This window comes from Tenebrio molitor, chromosome 4, assembly GCF_963966145.1.
Source record: "Tenebrio molitor chromosome 4, icTenMoli1.1, whole genome shotgun sequence".
Taxonomy (NCBI): domain Eukaryota; kingdom Metazoa; phylum Arthropoda; class Insecta; order Coleoptera; family Tenebrionidae; genus Tenebrio; species Tenebrio molitor.
Genome location: NC_091049.1, coordinates 10,658,036 through 10,677,824, shown reverse-complemented (window position 1 = coordinate 10,677,824; position 19,789 = coordinate 10,658,036). Strand labels below are relative to the sequence as shown.

General features: G+C 33.9%; 1 long non-coding RNA gene across 3 annotated transcripts in view; it reads right to left on the bottom strand.

Annotated features, from left to right (window-relative positions):
• Nucleotides 1–8,447: 8,447 nt before the first annotated feature.
• Nucleotides 8,448–19,789, bottom strand: part of LOC138127704 (uncharacterized) — a 34,335-nt gene continuing 22,993 nt past the window's right edge. Inside the window, exons 3-4 of one of the 3 annotated variants that reach the window (XR_011158349.1) lie at nt 14,016–14,062; nt 8,448–10,004 (exon numbers count right to left, since the gene is read on the bottom strand). This is a non-coding gene — a long non-coding RNA (uncharacterized lncRNA). The other 2 variants (XR_011158350.1, XR_011158348.1) reach the window with 2 other exon arrangements.

Here is a 19,789-nt window from a genome sequence, read left to right as displayed (position 1 = left end):
AGTTACAACGAAATGCCTGGCACGAGTTTGACGAAAAATTTCAATTAATGTCGAAAACCAAGTTGTAAAGGCTGCTGCTTCTACGTAAATTTTTAGCAAACGAAATTAATCAAATTAAAGTATTCAGATGACACAACTTAAATACCACAATTAAGTATATTAGTCGGAGAAGACGTACGGTTTCATGTCCAAGGCCGACTTGATTACTAATTTCTTGATCATACGATATATTCGTAAACATTCGTATTTAACACAACGGTTGTTTTAAAATTTAATTAGAGAGATTTTGTTAACAAAAGAGTTAAAATTAGGCTATTATGGCACAGGATTATACAGGGTTATTCACGAGAGGGGTACTTTTGAATTTTTATTTTGCCGGAACCAACAATACAATGGCAGTGACTACTAAATCAAATGTGTTATTTCTTTTAAATTAAAAATCAAAGTAAGTTGGATAGATTTGTGAGAAATGTCAGATTGGCAGATAACCTGCATTTAATCGAAATTCAACAAATAAATTAACAAATTAAGTTAATGTAAAAGGTGTTAGAAGTGTCTACCATCGGCTTGGAAACATCCGCAGCGGCGACAGAATTCCTTCCACGCTCTCCATAAATGAGGATCATAGCAGTTTTTTCGTCGTTATTGTAAAAACAAATTTTTCTAATTGTCAAAAAGATTTTTTGCTTTAACGTCAAAGAGACAGGACTAAGAGCCGTAGTGGATTCAGTTATAATTATTTTCAAAATTTGAAATCAAGATATTGTTGCAATGTGTATAATGGGTTGCGGCAAAAAGAAATTCAGAAATACCCCTCTCATGAATAACCCTGTATTAAGTATAAAATAAATGTACACCGTATATTAATAATCAGAAGTATTATTCCATGAAAAAATCTCATCCGAAACTGAGTACAGGTGACAATTTATTATTTAAAAAAAAAATCATCTCCTGTTCACGTTTACTACATAAAATGTAAATTTCCAACTCTAAACCCCAGATGCACCTATTTATTTTCAACACCCCCCAATTTGCTACTTTCCTTGTTCACATTACATGCAGCGGAAATTTTGAGATTAACACTTTTAATTTTCAGATATTATATGAAAGAAAATCAAAAACGGAATTGTTACAATCGACACTGCACTTTAAAAAAGAAAGAAGATGAAACAAACATTTTGTTGTTGATTAATTTATCAGTTTTCGTTTTCAACATTCACATCCATTTGATCTGAGCATCACCGTGGTGTAAGTAATTTGACGCTTCCTATTTGGTACATTTCAATACAAAACAAAACATATTTTTCCTTTATTCTTGAAAAAGTGTCAATTTACGAAATGTTTTTTTCAAGAAATACACTAATACGAGTAAACCTAGAAAAAAATAAGAAAGACACTTTGAGTTTGAGTTTAACAAAATTTATGATGCAACCAACAATACATGTCCCCATAGTTTTTTAGTTTGTGTTTTTATTCACTATTCCACATAATGATTTTCATAAAATTCGACAATTGTAATGTCGGGCATGTTGACCACTATGTTTTATAAAGTCAAAGTATGTATACAGGGTGTTTTTAAATGCTAGTACAAAAAAAATGGGTCATATGGAGATTCTAAGGAGTCTAATCTAAAACGGTACGGATAAACTAACTCTGTCCATGCACATTCTACGCCACAGACACAACAATAGTTAAACCATAAGTTAAACCATAGCAACCCGACAATGCTATACACAAAAATACAACAGAATTATTATTGTTGCTTGACAACCTTGATTACGTTTTTAATTACCTTAAATTCAGCAGCGTACTGACAATTTTAACCAAAATTTAATTTATTCTTATCTCAAAAACGAAGACTTATTAGATTATTTTTTTGTGTATGAGTTCTACTCATCCTCACCTATTACCAGTCTTTTTTTGTACTAGCATTTAAAAAACACCTTGTATACTTTTAAATCCATATAATCGGTGCAAATGTAATGTTGGCTGCATTACGCATTTCGTTAGGCTCGTGAATCACCCTGTATAACTAAAAGATAAACGTACAGTTTATTACTGTTGTTATTCAGTGTGTATAGGAAATAATTTGGGTATTGTTTTTGACAAAATAAATCAGTAATATCTCATTTTTCCGGCTGATTAAATGTTAAATAGAAAATTATCTTTTTTTTTGTTGTTAATCTCATACCTGTTTACTATTGGTACATCGCTGTGTGTCAATTAAAACTAGACAGTGTTGATTGGATTAATTTAATTTTCAACCTTGCACTAACTTAGCAAATTAAAAAGTTCAACTCTTGAACTGTAGTGTCATTTTCACGATGCACATGATCTTAATTAGAGTGGCATATTAAGGTACTAAGACCAACATGCGGTAGTTTAAGAGACTGAAATTCATGGCCCAGGCAGGAAGTAGATGCAGCAAATGCATAATACAAATACCTACAGTGTTGCATGTTAGGCTCGTACTTTTGTGTAAATAACCCTGCATATATGTTTTTACTCCACTTTAATCAAACATGTGATGTAGATGCATTCTGTGTCCATCGTAATCTTGTGCAGAAGGATCAGAATTTTGGTGCAATGTTGTTAACAAAATTCTTTTTCGTTTTCAAAATCGATTGATGTAAATTATAGCAGATTTCTGTATTTTGAGAGAATACTTTAACGGCCGACGTTAATAGTTATTTATGTATCAAGGCCCAAAAAGTGCATCTTTTTCGTCCGAGTCTGGGTTTTTTAGTAGAGGCGCAGCCGAGTACTTTTTGGCCGAGGTGCACACAACGTTTTTCGTGTTCGTTTAAGCAAAACATTTGAAAAACATGAATTGATTGTAAAATTTGAGGTTATTTTTGACAGATGACAAGTTAGGTGTATAAACTGAAAAATTTACATATTTAGTTATACATATACCACTTTTCACGTTATGTATCTCGGGAAACGAACACGAAATGCATAGTTATTTGTGTATCAAGAGCAAAAAGTACATCTTTTTCGTCCGAGTCTGGGTTTTCTAGTCGAGGCGCAGCCGAGACTTGAAAACAGGCGAGGACAAAAGGCACTTTTTGGGGTGCATATTAAATTTTTTAGGCGACCGCATGAACTACAAAGCAAAACACATCATTGGAAAAAATACAAATTTATTTTGTATCTACTTTCTTCAAATAGGTACATTTATTAATACAAATTAACAGTTTTTATAGTATTTTTATCAGCTTGGCAACAAAACGTGATATTTACTACACATTTGCAATACGATTACTTATTTACATAAATTATGGTGACAGGAAAATTATTACGATTGTCATCTTGCGACAAGCAATTCCTTTAAAAGTCTTTTTCGAAAAAGCCTATGAAACTAGCAAGCATTCTAGGGAGTATAAAAAACCAATCAAATTTCTGCTGAAGGAAGGTTAGACTGATTTTGGTTGAAAAGAAAACACCCCGAGTTTACATTTGGGGTATTAAAGTTCAATACTATTTTTGTAGTCAAAACAAAATATAGAAATAGACTAGTCCATCATGGAAACGATCTACCGTTGTGCGTGTCAAATATAGAAGCTAGATTTGAAAAGTTGGTTATCGCAGTATGGACTGAAGGATTCTCTCTTTTTCGTAGATTCTTATCAAATGGAGAAATTTCTTTTAACGTTGATTAGGCCATTTTCCATACTTTAGACTCTCTGGAGGTCGCCACCCACACTTTGGCAAACACTGCTCCAGACAGTTCGTAAAACACATTTGAAAATAAAATTTAACAAATTTTACGAATGTCACAACACACCTGGATTCCAGCGTACTCATTGTAAAGTGTTCAAAAAAAAAAATTCGGTCTAGTGGCTTGATGTTTATTTTTGTTTCCGTTAACGTATGTCGCAGCCTCATCAGCTGTCAAACACCACTTATACAGCGAAGAAACAGTGATGTGAAATATTTCTTTTCAAAAAAATTCTTAGAGCTATACGATGGTTTTAATTTTAAATGTACCACGTAATTTGCCTGCGGTTATTAAAAAAAGAGAAAGCTATGCCCTGCTTAATCATACGTTTTTTTTTTGAACGCTTGTTCCCTATTTTAGTGTATGTACAATTACAAAAGCAAAATCTGTTTTCGTTTTCATAAAAAAATCTCTTCCATTAATTTTATGTTCTTGATCCTCTTGTTACGACTGAATAGAAATTAGAATATTTTGTCTGAATATTTTCCTCTTTATCACTCATTGATTATCTTTGCTACCACTCCCCCGGCGAATGGATTAAATTATGATAATTGACAGACAAGTATCTCACGTAATCGATGTTTTTAATCTCGTTTTATTACATTTGAGCTTGATTTTCATTTAGTAACAGAAATTGTTTTTTACTTTGCATATAACTGTATACCTACTGATCCTTACAATCCGTTTCAACTTAAGTGGTACTTCTGTTAGGCTCCAAAATTAATTTGTTTTTTCACCGGAAAAATCATTCTATTCTCGGAACAAAATAAGATACACATAAGTCGCAAATAAAATGCTTTATCTTGGAATTAATTAAATTCCTTTTATTTCCTCGCAGGACATTGTACCTCAAACGTAAGAAAGGAATATGTAAAGCAAATTGTCGAGAGTTATTTCTCAAACTGTCAAATCTCACAACGAAAGAGAATAATAGCGGTATAAACAAAACATTAGAAATCGATTACCTGTTTCATTAAGGTAAATCATCACATTATTATTAACACAAAATCTCAGCGGCTGGCTGAATAATGAAATACCACCAACAGATCAATAAACTCATTCAAGAAATTTAGAAATTTAAAAAATAAAATATACACGGCTTCAAATTTAAATAACCTTTTGCAAAGATATCATGATATGGTAATAAATTAAATTTACTTCCATGTTTGTGAATTTTGCTGAACACGATTTCATTACGTTGACTTTTAGGTATAATAAATTTAATTCAAAAATTGTGGCTTCGGAAGTAATTTAAATCAACAACTCCTTATCCGAAAATAAACCGAGTCCTGTTTGAAAACAACCCCAAAACAACAGTTCAAAGTAAAATGTCTCTTTTTTTTTCTATACTTACGTATTCTCAGATTTTTTCATTTGATAACAGCGTCAGCGTTCTGAATAATCTTCCGTCCGTTATTATAAATAAATAATCGTACATTTGGACCGGTGAAACAATTTCCAGACTTTCCCTCGGGTCGACTTACAGCGACATTCTTCCCCATTATCATGGTTCCCCTTAGTTTCCACATCGAAATATTGTTATCAGCCCCTCAGATGCGGCCAAACTGATTTTTTTCCAAGCAAAACAAAGCCAATTGTGCTATCGATCTGGTCGTTGTAGCTCAGATTTAAACCAACAGGTTAATGAAGCAATAAGTACCGAGTGTCAATTAAACTAAACGACATTTTTTAATTTCCTTTGGTGTTAACTTTTTCTGGGAGTTTTATTACATCAAATTTGGAACGAGAAAATCTAATTTGTAACATGACACGTGTTAACATCGATTGTTTCAAAAAACGAAAGGCAATTACTTCCGAATATAAACTTTATGGAAACGTTTGAATGGACTTGTGGTCTGTGCTGCATTAATTTAAATACAATTTTTTTTTGACAACAATCGATTCCTTTCGTTTAAAATAATACACTAACGATCTGTCTTCGTTCGTTGTTATCAATCCCTTTGACACTGTCTTAAATGGAAGCATACACATTCGACAAAAAAAGGGTTGCAACGTCTGGAGTGTATGCTAGTTTAGATAAACGAAAATTAACAAATTTTAGTTACGCCAGTGCTTCAACAAATCGAAGGCGGACGGACATGACGCTTGCAACTTTTTTTTTTAACTTGTCCTTCCCCATCATCCCGTTCTTTTGTTATCCAATGACGAAAACGTCACTTTTTGGTTCGTTAAGCGCGGTCGATCCGTAAAAAAGACTCGTTTATAGAAGATCATCCGCTGACAGAAATCTTCACCGACCACAATCCGAGGCGACATCTGTTGCGCCAAGAACAAAGAAATGCGAAAAGATACAAGCGGATAGAGACTGCTAGCGACTTTCATTCCCAGTTTGGCACATGCGTATAACTAATAGGACTAATAGTGAATTCATTTCATAAAAGCAATATGTAGGTAAACTTTAAAACCGTCATAGTACAAGCGAATGTAATTAAAGTTTAAAATAAAACTGTTTTATTTAAAATACAAACTACGAGTAGATAGTTCAGCCTCATACTACCAGCGAGTGTTGTTTCAATAAGATTTACTAGAGATACAGCGTGTCTCAAAATTGACGCACTAACTACTTAATCTTATCGAGAATGTTTAAATGTACAAGAGAAAAATATGGAAAAAATTCTTCAGACTTAACATTTTCAAATCGGGGAGGGTTAAATGTAAATAAATTTGGCATCGTTGCACGTAGGTAGTTTAAATAATAAAATTTACCTACATTTTAGCACTACAGTAACCTGACAGAAATGAAAATACAAGTGGTTCACGAGTGATAATGTGCCCGATGGAGTTAAAAATGCAACCCACAACGCATTTTCTAATATAATTTTTTTGACATTTATCTCAGGTTTACGGTAATCTCTTCTACACCGTAGTGCACCGTTAGTGCCCTATTTTTGGGACATCTGTATTTGAATACACACATTCAAATCTTTAAATATTTTTTTATTCACTAATAAGAAAGTTAAAAAGTTAACAGTAGACATAACCACTAGAAATTAATATATTTAAACTATTTTTTATACATATGTACATGTACATTTGTTTTTGACTAATTTTCCTTTGACTATTGACGATTGCACTGATCGCAATCTTTTCTGTTTCCTCGGCATTTGGTTTCCTTAATCTAGAAGTGCAACGTTTCTTCTTTTTGGTGGAAAACAATCGTCTTTGTGGTTCAATCTTTTTATTATGCGGAATCAGAATTTTACGAGCTTTAATTTTGATTTGGCTATTTTTTTGTCGTACAGCCGTAAGAGTTGGGGCTATTGGTGCAATCATTTTTTTCAGTACTTCCACTTCTTCCATGGATGTTATTGAATCAATAATATTATTCAATGATTGATTTTTTGACTTGTTTTTGTTCGTTATAAAATTTATTTTTCTATTATTGATTCAAAAAATTGGAATTCACGCATAGTTATCGGTGCCTGAAGTGGGTCATTTTCTAACGTGTATTTCTTTTTGCATTGTTAGTAAGATCGAAACCATAGAAACCATACAAAACAGTGTGTGAAATGCGATTTCACGCACACGACTATTTCTGTGTTTCACTTCACGCACTGTATTTTATTAGTTACCTAGCAACATGGTCACTGCATTGAAACTTCAGAGTTCCTTCAAAAATTTGAATTTTTAATTTCAATTTTTTGAATCAATTATAGAAAAAATATTGTTTATATTTCGTGCGTGAAGATGTTTTTGTGCATTCAAAGGCTTATACTGCCTCGACCTTCGTCTCGGCGTAAAAGACCTTTTCATGCACAAAAAACACTCTCTTCACGCACTTAATATAAAAATAACTATTTTTCCAACTTTTTTTTTTCTCAAAAATTTCCTTATGTAAGATAACAACATTTTTATACTGTCATTTAGACAATTAAAAGGGCTATCAGAATCAAGAAAAAAAATAAGGTGTTTCCACTTAAAAAAAGTATCGATGACGTCATACTCGAAAACAAATAACTGCTTGGAATTTTATTTTGTACTAAAAAATGTATTTTTATAAACTAAAATTGACTTGTCCAAAGATTTTTTTGAAAAAAAAAAGTTTACTTTTTAAAAAATGTATTCCATACTTTTGCCGCTCACTGTATATTAATTTCTAGTGGTTATGTCTTCTGTTAACTTTTTAACTTTATTAGTGAATACAAAATATTTAAAGATTTGAATGTATTCAAATATGTATAGTAAACCTTATTGAAACAATTTTTTAGGTAGGTACTTTAAATTGATTGTTTAAATAATTTTCTAATATTAAACTCGCTGGTAGTACAATGAGGGACATGGAATCCTGGGCAGTCTGCTATTGTCATTTCAGAAAGTGTCAATGTAAAAGCACCTTTACTGTCATTATAATTGATATTTTCAAAAAAACTGTCAAATTAACTTAAGGTTGGTTATGAGTAGCTAAGGTATGGTGTAGAAATTTTGACAACTGAATGACACATCTGCCCAGTTTTCCGTGTCCCCAATAGTATGAGGGTGAACTATCTACTGGTAGCTTGTATTTTAAATAAAACAGTTTTATTTTAAAGTTTAATTACATTCGCTTGTACTATGACGGTTTTAAAGTTCACCCACATATTGCTTTTATGAAATGAATTCACTATTACTCCTATTAGTTATACGCATGTGCCAAACTGGGAATAAAAGTCGCTAGCAGTCTCTATCCGCTTGTCGAAAAGATCAAAGATAAAAATGTCAGTGAATAGAGAGATGGCATCGAAGCGTCCCACCATCGAACAAAAGATCATTCATCAAATGTGTAACACTAACGAAAATAGAAGAAGGAAGGAAAAAACCGGCAATTAGCCGTTCGACGCCCGGACCGTTATTATTTCTCTTCGCGAAAAGGTTATCGGAGCACCAAATCTAGAGTTGGTAGCACTGTGCGATGCTCGGGTCGGCCATTGCTGTCGAGCTTCCATTGTCGATAAACAATGTAACTATTCATTTGGATAATTAATTGCAGCGTGATGATGTTTGAAGAATGACAACGACGCGAAAAGTGCCTACGTGACGGACATTATTTTCAGGATCGTGAGAAATTAATGATAATTAAATTGTGTTCTTTAATAGGTTTAATGTTGATTTGGAAAAATGGCGCCCGAAAGGCAAGGGGGCGTTCACACGAAAAACAATTCTGCCGTAGCGGCTATCTCATATTTTAAACTGTAAAAAAGATAAATAAAACCACCAACACCACGTCGTACTGTTTTTAATCGACACCATTTATACCCACATTTCCAAAAATATTTAAATTTAAAGATTATATCCTACTTTGGAATGCTATCAACACTGAAGCAGTGAAGCACTATTATTTAACATAACATTTTCTTACAATCGCCAATGACATCCAACGCAACTATTTCTATTCTTTCCACATCCTGAGTACAAAGTGATCAAAAAGAAAACAAATCAGAGCAAATTATCGGTCATGTCGTAGCGGATTCTATGCAAATAAGCGTTCAATGCGTGGGCGTAGACAAACGCTACTTTATGATATCTCATGAATCTCATGAATTTTAGACTCTGGAATTATTATAATTGTGCATTTTATTATTATTATTTGATAATGGATAAAATTTATAAAATTAACAAGAGCAACATATTTATTACATTCGTAAGAATGGGTGATTTACCAGTTTTATTGCCAAACGCGACGCCATTGGTAAGCAGATGTTTTGCTGAAATGTCAAAGAAACCTAACCTAGAAAACAACTTTTCGATTTAGGCAAAGTTTACAGACTTTTCATAATAATTGGTAAAATGAGTTTTACCATTGAAGAAAAAGCATTAATTATTAATCATTGAATCGCTATTTGCAGAAAGGGTAAAAGTCATATTTTCTAGCATATCATTCATTTAAAAAAAAAACCGACAGTCCATTCCATTTAAGAATGCAGTAGATGTCGCTTCGAATGGAGAACGTTTCACACTGACGAACGCGGCAAATTTGAAAACATAGTTTCCAAGGAAAATTAACAACAAAAAAAGGCATAAACTTTGACACTAATAACCAAAAAAATCTATCAAATATCAAAATTTGACAACAGTAGTATCAAAAATCGAACATTGCCTAGTGTAAACTTTTCTCTCATTTTGACCAATCAATGACGGGAAAATCGTCCCTATGCTATTCTACACTACGTACTTAAATGGAATGGACTGTAGAACAAGAATAAATTAATTTAAAGATCGTTCAAATTTTTTTAGTTAAATGGCCTGGTGACTGTTGTTTCCATTAACGTATGGCAATCTTCATCAGCTGTGAAACCATATGATATCAGACGTCATTTATTCAGCGACTAAGCAGTAGGTAGTGTAAATTATTTCCTTTGCAAAAAATGTTTTTCGCTCTACGTGATCTGATGATTTTCCTTTAAATTAATGATTTCGTTTAGAATGGAATGATGATCAAAGAAGTGAGACTATGTATCTGAAGGATAGAGCATATCGAGTAAAAAAGACAAACTACGTTTATAAAAGAAAGAAAATCAGGACCTGCTTTGCCTACAAATTTTTTTGAACGCTCGTTATAACGGATTTTTTTTTCTATTTCGGCTCAAAGTCACAGATAATTTATTAATATTGTATTATAAACTGAGATGAGTATTTGAAAAAAAAAAAAACAATGCACAATGCATCTTACAATATATCCACTTTTTAATCAAAGTTTAAAGCAAATTTCGTGCAACTCACGTTAAAATGTCAAATTTTTAAATTTTTATTAACGAGGACGTTGTACAAATTCTGAAATGTTGTTTCTGGATGACAATTGGCAAACAATAAAAATGCACGTAAAAACTGGAACCAGTCGATCTGTTCAAGGGTAAAGAAAAAGATAAACTTTCTGAACACACACGAGTTGCTCCCACCAGTTTCCAAATCGAACGCCCTGTATGTAAATTTGCCATATGATCGAAATTTTAGCATAAATAAATGTAAGTGCAATCTTTACTGAAACGAAATTGTCCAGTTCGTTTTACTGTAACGACCGTTCCGATCTTTCGTCGGATTTATTTCCCGTTTGGCGAATATGACGACTTAAATTCCATCATTTTATTTTTGCTCCTCGACAAATTCCATTGTAGAGAGACCTTAAAATTATTACGAGTGTCCGAAAGGAGTTTTCTTTCATTTTATTGCTCCTTTCAGCAATGAAGTCCACCAGTGTTGCTACAATCTGTCGATATCACTCAGCGGGATCAATCCCAGCTTTACTTCTTTGATCATGTACTGAATCCGCACTGATAAACGATACTTTCTCATCCGAGACCCAATTTTACTCACAAATCGAATATCACACCGACAACGGAAGAGGTGCGAGAAAAATCGAATTACCGTCGGTAAACTTTGGACAATTTGAATAATTTAAAAAAAAATCGTTACGTCACCGTAAAGCAAAAAGAAGATAATTCAATTTGCCTTGTTGACGAATTTACATCAACTCTGACGGCCACAAAGCACTTTTCAGACGTGACAAGTTGAAGGGTTTTCGTTACGGGAGGGTTTATGCTGGTCGCATAAGAAAATAGTTGTACGAGCGTAATTAGAAAAGTTTTTTTTTCCTGTCCTGAAAACGTATGACTACGTTTCGTCAAAATTAAATTACCTTTTTGCTTTTCGACATGATGGAGCTTTAATTATTCGAATTTCTGAAAGTTTTCAAGCAGCCATACATACTACACACACAACCACTCCAAAATTGAGAGGGTTCTAAACAAATTTTTTGCCGATTCATGACGAGGCTCATTGAAAGTTTAATTTTACAGTGACCTACGTGAGGCTTCGTTCTTTCCAGATTTTTCTCTGCACAAAATGAGATGTTCCGGTTAGATTTATTTCAAGCAAACGTTTTTCCAAAAACTTCACCGACGCTCATTTTGTAATTATAACATAATATAATTTCCATTTAAATACCAAAATTATGTTTAAACCCAAACGAAAAATCTTTAAAAGTACACGTGGACAATGGTGGGAGTTATTTAGAACCCTCTTCCTTAGAGATCTTATTTACTCGGCTTCGCCTCGTGCCTGGAACTTATTTTTCGCGCTGTAATATACCCCTACCGTACTCTAATGTAAATAACTACATATTTCATAGTTTAATATACAGGCTGTCCCAAAAGGACAGCCTTTCCTTGAAGGTGCGTCATCTAGAAGTGTTATGGAATACTGAAAAATAGTTTAAAAAGTTCAATATCTACTTCTACGGTGACTCCTGAAATGTTTGAGCGCGTTCATGGCAACATCGTTAAAAGAGCCAAGGCATGTTTAGACGCAAATGGGCAAAATTTTGAACATTTATTTTAATAAAATAATTTTTGTTGAAGTGTTTGGTTGTTGTGTTACCTCTCAAGCTCATCAAAATGGTTGCATAGGTATTCAATAATACAATGCTATTACGTATTTCTAGGTAGAGGTAATTCTCAGGTTACAGCGTTGCCTTTTTCATATTTTAAAATTGCGTATATTTCCTAAATGGAGGGTCAGGATTTAAAAAAAATATTTTTCCAGCACTCTACTACATCCCTAAATGACGTACTTTCAAGGAAAGGCGGTACTTTTGGGACACCTGTAGTACTGAGAATTAATTTTAAGTAAAATATTAGTTGGCGATTTTTGGTTTCTGTCACTGTTAATAAATCATACTAGATTGTATTCTATCTAAAAATTTCAGCTGAAACGTCGATTTTCACCAGAAAAACCAATCAATAAAATCAATATTTCATCATTTCCACTTAAATCAAAGAAACAATTTTTAATCCGGCGATTTGATCTGAAAATACGATCAAATGTGATCTTGACGGTTCCAACATAACGTAAACCACCCCCAACTTATCAAATTCCACGGTCTCTTGGCATCGAATTAAAACTCGTCGCACGATCGCGCCTCACTTATTTACGACTTCATCACCGTCCCCGACGCGGCGCGCTCAACTAGTCGGCTGGCGTCGCGACGCCGAAACGTCCGAGATTTGCATCGAACAACCCTCGTAATGGGATCAAACAAAATGCCGACCGACTCTGCCAGTAAATAAGACTTAAAAACTTTCCTCTCTTGGTTCCATTGTGGGCCTCGTCGCCATAGACAAAATCTCTTAAAACAAGACTTTTGGAAAATTATACGAGCGTCGGACGGTCGGTCGAACTTTGCTGCGTCCTTGGGCCGCCCACAAAAAAGAAGATGCGATTTGATTTTTTTCCTCTTTTTTTTTTTAGGTTGTTGCGTCCCTCCGCCTGTTACGCTATTGATTCCGAACAAAGTCTCCGGCAACGGAAGCGTACGTTTTTCTTTTCTTCACTTGAATTCAAATCAGAGTCGCATATACAGAGCGGCAACGAAACCCTAATAACAGAGACGTGGACGATTCAAGACGTGCAGTCGGGGTCAAATCGTCGGTAACCCGATACAGGGTGGACCGTTCACACGTCAAACCGGTCGGTCGGTGTCGAAACGTGTGTCAACGAGAATTTTCAACGCCGATTGAAAAGTTTCAAATTCTCTTCCGTCACTCGTCGCTACACTTTTCCACCTGGCAATCCGTCAATTTCGACAGTCGCCGATGCCAACAGCAACCCATCAACAACATCATAATGTGTTGAAATTTGTTTTTGGCGGTGAAATTTTCACGAAAATCGTCGCCCAGTTCGATTTGTTCGTTATGCAACGATGAATTGACTACACAATGGTGGTCGCTGTGTGTGTGTGTGCGTTTGTTGCCCAACACAACTTCATGTCTTCCCAAAAAGGAGAAACGACGCGCAACGCAACAACAACAAACAATTATTCCGTATGTCGTTACGTTAACGAGCAAGACCGACTGCGATGGACGCATCCGATATCGTCACGGACGAGAAAAGGAGGAAGCGGACTGTGTGTCCGCGTTGTTGACAAGACAAGTGAATGCGCGGATGTGCAACGGGCACCTATGATTTATGCTTCATAGTTAATACATGCACACAAACACACACACACACACAAACTCCTACGCCTCCTTGAACGTTATAATTACTGCTCTGAGATACCGACATGTTGATGAAGACAGTACTGCTTCGGTGAGACTTATAAAAATTTCGCGAAACTCTTATAGACTGTCTTTCTTTTTGGAATCATGAATCATCACAGTTAAAAACCGTTTTCTGACTTTGCAAAAGCTCGAAATTACTGTAATCATCTTCAATTTGCTGTAAGTTGTAAGCAATTTTCTTATATATTAAATTAATCGACATGCAATATCGTACTACTTACGTCCACAAAATACCAAGTACGTACCATACAAGTTTACCAGCACCACCACCCGATTTTCCTCTATTGATTACCTGAAATAAGAAAAATTTCGTTAGAATTTTTTTTTCAAAATTGGGAATACCGTTTTGTTGTTGACAGTTTTCGTGGAACATCAAGTTTATATTCGGCACAGATAAAATCAATTAAATATTTTATTGGTATTCATTATGGAAGATAAAATGATAGTCTGTATGTGTGTCACAGAAGGTTAAGGTCAATTCGTTTACGTTCCGCCCGAACTAGCATACCTTTGTTCCTAATGTCAATAAAATTTAGAGGTTGAGCGAATTAGCAGTGGATTTATTACTCATCTGTGTCGAAGTTTTAGTGAAAAATTTCCGCTTTTTAAAATTAAACCCAGCTCTACTACAACAACAAAGAGTACCGAGAAAGCAAACAAAACCAGACGGTCACGCAATATGTTACATTTTATGAACGGATTTACCTTGCGAAAATAGAAACATAGTTAAGAGAGACGGTTTCACATACGGATCGTTACTAGGAACTAAAAAAACTGCCTTGAACAGGATAGCTAGATAGTTTGGAGAATTATTCAAACATTTTCCACTTTTTCATTAATAACATATGTTTTTTAGGAGCACAAACGAATAACGAATTATTATTATTTCTGAAGCTACTGAAGAAAAACTCCTAATTGGTAGAAAAGTAGCGATCCAGCAGCCTTGTCGTGAAGGTACCGTTTTGTCAATCTTCAAATAGCTGTATGTATTTAGAGATAGAATTCATTGAAGGTTGAAGTCCTATAGAACCTACTACCGAAGAAAAATTAATGTACAATGTGAAGAAAATACGACAGGTTGCTAAAGACAAAGAATTGGCAGAAAGATGTGCTGCTTCAAATTCCGTATTACTGACCACTTTCTGTGCTGCGTGTTAAAACTTCTTTTGACAGTTGAGCTGGAACGTTAAGTGAGATGCTGCACCCAGTCTTACAATAATTTATTCCTTGGTTTCCAGATGAAAGTATGGTTCTTACAATGACGAAAAGGTAATAACCGATGAAAAGATGGGAGCTGCCGTTTAGCAAGAATGCGTTCATGCACTTCTTACGACAATCGTTGTTTGAGAATCTTGCTTCTAAAACTGAATCATCAACTTTACAGTCCTGACCTGAATCCAATCGTTATTGTCTAGTTATTTTTAAAAGAACAAAGATATAATATTAATAAATCTCTGTAAAAATGCGTTGAAACACAGAGTGATTATATCGGGTGTTATTTAAATTTCTCCTTAAAGTTGGCGTTGAAGAGTCGATTGTGAGCGAACCACGGATTACAGATCACGGATCAGCTGTTTAAAGCTAACCTCACTTTTTGCGTTTTGCTCCGCAGTGTGGCGTTTACAATCGACTCTTAAACGCCAACTTTGAAGGGAAATTTAAATGAACACCTAAACAAGTTATAACAGGAACATAAATGCATTTCTCTCCCTAGATAATAATAACGGGTGTTCGAATGAAAAGTTCATCAAGTTGACTATGACTTTTTGATGAAAGAAGATAGAGCGAAAAAAGGGATGATGCTTTCTTTGACAGATGTCAGTTGTATTTTGCGAGTGTAAGGTTTTTTTTTGAGTTGAGTTTCGTTTTCTGGGGATATTTGTCGTAAGAAGTGTAGTACAAAAAAGTGGAAGTGGTCGATCATCAACACCTACTTCAAAAATCGTTGAAAAATTTGTAATAATGTAAAATTATAAAAAAACTTTCATTCTTCATTATTCTACTGGGTGCCCCAAAATTCGCGGAACAACTCAATGAGACAATGTCAACTCATGTTAGAGAATAACTAGAAAAATAATTTAAAAATTCTATACCTCTTAGATTTGAAGATATGGAGGCTCAAAAGGTGCAGCTTTGATCTCATTTATTTTAAATATTAAAAAAGATTTTGACTATTTGTCTTTTACTAACCAGTGGCCTAATAATTCTGAACGATTGTGATCAGGTTTGCAATTATTTTCTTCATTATTTCCAGCATTTCCAAGTAGTAATTTTACGTTCGTTTTACCTTAAATAGCGCACGGCAACATGGCTTTGATTTTTCCCTTTAATTTCCATGGATACAACAAAAATGAAATATTTGCAGGCTATTGAGATGCATGGAATGTTTTTAAATGTTGCCACATTTAGAGTAACGAATAGGTCCATATCTTCTACAAAAAAGATTTTTTTAAACATTTTTACCTGATGTCTTAATGACTAGTTAACAACGTACTACTACGTTGTTCCGCGAATTTTGGGGCACCCAGTATAATTATTCTAATGAAAATGATATTTAGATATCTACTCAATGCAAAAACATAGTATTGGATAAAACTATATAAAAACTTTATTATAAAAGATTATATTTATTAATATACAGTTTGGCAGCTGTTATTCCCCCACCAGTTCTGTCTCTACAAATGATGATGCTTAAGGCATCGAATATCTTAAAAAAAAATGATGGCTTAATTGTAATGGACAAGTGGATACATATCTATAAATTTGTCGGTAATCAAGAAATAAAAATAAACACATCAGAATGAATTCCATCGAAGATTTTTTTACATTCGAAATGAAAGGTTCCATTGTATAAAATATTAGTTGTATTAAAAAACACTTGAATAAAATTCTACATAGGAAGTGATCTAAAAATAATACAATGAAACCTCTTTGTTACACTATCAATAACGTTTTGTTAACGTAATCTCCAAATTTGCGAATTAGGATTCTTAAAAAAAAAAAAATTGTAGTCAAAGAACCTACCTAGTGCGACACCCTAGTTTTTACTTTAATTAATGATTTAATTTACATTAAACTGATCACAGTGAGAGGTGTCTGAAGGAAATGTCAAAGCATACCAACTAAACGACAACCTCCGTTTATAAAAGAGAGAAAACCACGGTCTGTTTGACGACAAATTATTTTTATGTTCCTTAAAACATAATAATTTGAGACTTGGTTTTTTACAATGTCAGTTTACACAGAATACATATTTAAAAACATATTTATACGTATCAATATGCATCCATTGCGGGTTGTCAGTTCTGTCACTTCTCAGTCGACAGCTGTTACATTTAGTGTATCTCAGGGATCCAGATTAGGATCTATGTATGTACTTGTTTTATGTTCGACAGATCACTTTCCCAATAAAAGAGTAATAATGTTGTACTGTCCGACAAACGTATTTCAAACCAAACTTCCTGTCAAATTGATTTCATTCCAATCGATTCAGTTTGAATGACACCAAATAAAAGTCTTTTGTCCACAAAATAAATGTAATCTAAACATATGTAGACACTTATTATGTGAATGTTAACGAAGTAATCAAAATAGGATCTACCATAATTCTGGAAAGATAGATCCACGAATGAAGGAGTCACATGTCAGCTAGAAGTTAAGTAAAATATTGTACAATACATGTGTGACAACGCGTTAACAAACTTGTGCGATTACACAACTCGGCTTCGCCTCATCGTGCAAATTTCGCACGTGTTTGTTAATAATGCTCTTACCCCACTTGTATCGTAAATATCTATCTACTTTGCGTTACTAATGCGCTCAGTATTATATCGAAAACAGTTTAATAAATAATGAATCGTATTATGAAACTCTTTTCAGTAACTTTTAGGTTTGTTATATTAGCAGCAAAGTGTGAAGCTACGACGTAAATTTAGTAAATATAAGATTTTTGTGAGAAATGTCTGTTACTAACTCACGCAAAAGTCCCTAGACTAATATGAAAACTTTAGGAGTCAAAATTTCAGGAATTAGTAAAGCAAAGTAGATAAAATAGTACGAGTATATTACACTCCTTTAATAAGACGTATTATCACAGTCGTTCTATTAAAGCACTCATGTGATAATACAGCGTCTTTGTTTGTTCTATGGTTTTTGAGTGTTTCGTCACACATTGGACGTGATTAAGGGTTGTACCTAGTAATGTAAAAAAATGCACTCTCTTCCATTAAAAAAAAATTGTTGACATTATAGCGTCCTCATAGTAACAAATACATCTCTGAATAGTATATTACATTACGAGGCATGAAAGTGATACTTTGCAGACAAGGAGGCGTGTTGAAGAATACGAGGATGCGAAGCGTCCGAGTACTTCTTCAAGCCTCCGAGTCAAGCATAGACACTTTCATGCTGCGTAATGTATTACATTTTTTCTGAAATCGCCCTTTAAAAATTTTAAAATAAAATTCTATCGCATCAAGTCGGGCACAGTCACCTAGGTAACGATAACCCATTATAGTAAAATCACTATCTACTTGCAAAGTAAAAATGCCTCGGCAGGCAAAAATCGCAAAACTGACTAGGCTTGAAAAGTGACACTTTCCAGATCCAACTGCGTCTTGAAATGACCCACTTTCTTGACGATTAGAGGAAAAATGATTTACAAATGAAACTTATTATATTTCCTAAGTTCAATGTTTCAGCGTTTTTTCAGATCATCTGAAACACCTGCCATTTTAAATCTTGTGCATTACTTTATCACCACTCTGTACGTATCACCTGATATCTCAAAAAACTATTTTGCTGGCATAAATTGATAATAAATATGCAGAGGAAGTGACCCGATTATAGAATAAGTCTTCAGTATGGAATAGTGGAGCAGTGCAGCATGTCCAAGAGAATAGGCAAGAGTTGTTTAATCAACACTGACTCATTCTCTACATTATTGATGGTCAGTGTGCTGCCCTTGTGGACGTCCAGTAAAGAAGAAACATTTTCGCGGTTCGATTGTACAATACTTACAGAAATTACGTACTCTAGCTTGAAAAGCAATATCGTACGGAAATTGTCAAAACGTTTAAGCTTATGATTGTTACGTAGATTATTTAAATTTAATCTACATCATTCATTTCTTGACAGTGACCCCGTTCTTAACATGGAATACCAAAAGCTGTGTTCCAAAAGAACAGACCAAAATCCAACTAAAAATTTCATTGTCGGAATCCTCGACGATGTTCAATCTGTGTTACAATCTCATAATCTTGACGCCGATATAGAGTGTGTTTATTATTCTGAGCTATAATGATTATAAGAGAAACAAAGAATAGATTCAATGCATTGCTTACCGTAAATGGTGTTCGGAAGCAGAATTTGCTGGTTTTATATGCAATTTTGCTTTTAAAATTAAAATTTTTGTGGCCATACGAAGTATTCTATGATACGAGCTGTTTAAAAAGTTGCTTTAAGAATGTATCAGGCAGTCCATGTCCATATCTTCGTGATTCTATTTTGGCATTCCACAATGAAGTCATCTCTACTTTTGAATTACCATTGTTTATTTATAATGATCTAAATGACAACAACAAATATCTAATACAGCTCCTAAACTTTTTTTTTCAGATAGTAACTAACGATTTTTCATTAAATTAAATTAAAATTCCATGAAATAGTAGACTTTGTTATTAGGATTAAAAGTGGCACTTTTTTTGACGAGCAATTTGTTTGCATTGCGAGGCGAAGCGTAGTGTAGCTAATCTACCGCAATAATTGCAAGTTAAAAAAGCCACTTTTAGACCGAATGACACATACAATTGTTTCTCCAACCAAGTAAAGGACCCATCATATCATGAAAAGCACTCACAGGTACATGTTTTGTTTTGTTTACATATTCAGTTGTTTTCTTCAATTCAACGAAGTGTTAAACTACATATTAATTGCAAGTAAAAATTTTAAAGCCTAGGATGTAAAAGTGTTACCTTAGTAACACGTAACTTTTGTACAGATACAAAAACATTAGTGACAG